Below are 1,644 nucleotides of genomic sequence, written 5' to 3'. Positions count from 1 at the left end.
TTTGATTTGTTTGAAATATGCGTTGTAGTTGATAGGAACCTGCATTTGCCTCTGCCCTGTAACGCTGTGAAATTTATTTGAGTTGTAAATTAATCTGTTTGCATTATGAGTAACATGATTTGAAGGCTTTAATAAATAATTTGATTTAATGTAGATAACAGCATATTTATTTATATAATAATATGCGAAATTCACTCTTATTATGGATAGCTATCAGTGACGTGATGTTAAATACTTATTTTTTGAAGTTATATCACTAAATTTGTTTGACAAGTACATTAGACATTATTTAATATAAATGTTTTCTTTTCAATAATGATGTATTTTTAATAAATATTAAATCACCAAAGCCAAATCATCATCAAGTTTATATTGTGCATTTTAATTATAAGTGTTTAGTACCCACAAAATATATAAGGTGGTTCTAAGATCTTTAGTTAAGATATTGCCATGACCTGATATTAGGTCTGCTTAAATAACTAAGTTACGTTAGTACTGTGATCTAAATACAAGATGAAATTTGAAATTTGAGAAATTTTCGATTCTGGAGTCTCTATCTCACTATCACTGTCATTTGTGTGAATGTATTATGTTAATACTTTTATCTTTCCAATAGTTACACATGAGTTAAAATAATATTTTGATTTCTTTAACTATAAAATTTCTATAACAAAAATTTTGAGAATATTACGAAAAGATTGTGATGACATAATAATTTGACAAAAGAAAATTTTTAAAATTTTGACAAGGATAAAAAATTTTAAAGAGGGCATACAAACTGTTAACGATTAAAATCGCTCTGTATCGTCATCAACATTAATTAATGGCCAACACGTATAAGAAATCACAGATTTGGCGCTCAGAAATTATGGATTGATAATTTGAAATCTCGCTGATAGTGTAAACATTTGAAACAATCTAGATTATTTTGAAATAAGTTTTGTGGCTGAACAGAATCTATTGTTACTTTTGAATTTCACATATTTGAATTTATTCCTGATACCATATTTCTTCTTGTCTTCTTCTTTATTTTTCTTCTCGTATTAAGCTTTCTACAATAGAATGTAATGTCGATAGATGCCAAAATCATTCAGTTTTTTAAAACAAGTGTCGCGTTTTCTGTCAAATAATGATTTCTGACTAACAGGATAAGAAGAAATACATTATAATTAGAGCTGAAAATAAGCGACTAATCGAATGAATACCGCCAAGGAGATAACCTAAGTTTAAAAATAAGAACAATGATAATTATTTTTTTATATTATCGTGATGTGGTGCATTAAGAATATATTCCGTCAGTCCAAATTGATAACAAATATTTTTTTGAAATTGTGTAGATAATGTAAATAATGCTGTAATGCTGTAAATAAAAGCAGATAGTTGTTTGTTTTTATTTTTTTCAATACTGCATTGTTACTTCAAAATTATTTTGTCAAAAATTTGATGCCACTCCACATCAGCTGTCTGGCTTAATCCTGAAACTACTTAGAGGATACTGTTTTGACATGATTGAGGATATAAAAAGGAAAATAAGATCATTTCAGAAATGAATGGAAAAAAATGAAATTTTGTCATCAAACGTTAGTCTTGACAACCCAAATATTGATTACGTTTTCATTAAAACCTAATGCGTTGCCTAAATTT

The sequence above is a fragment of the Teleopsis dalmanni genome, chromosome 2, assembly GCF_002237135.1.
Source record: "Teleopsis dalmanni isolate 2A chromosome 2, ASM223713v2, whole genome shotgun sequence".
Classification (NCBI taxonomy): domain Eukaryota; kingdom Metazoa; phylum Arthropoda; class Insecta; order Diptera; family Diopsidae; genus Teleopsis; species Teleopsis dalmanni.
This window is presented reverse-complemented; position numbering follows the sequence as displayed.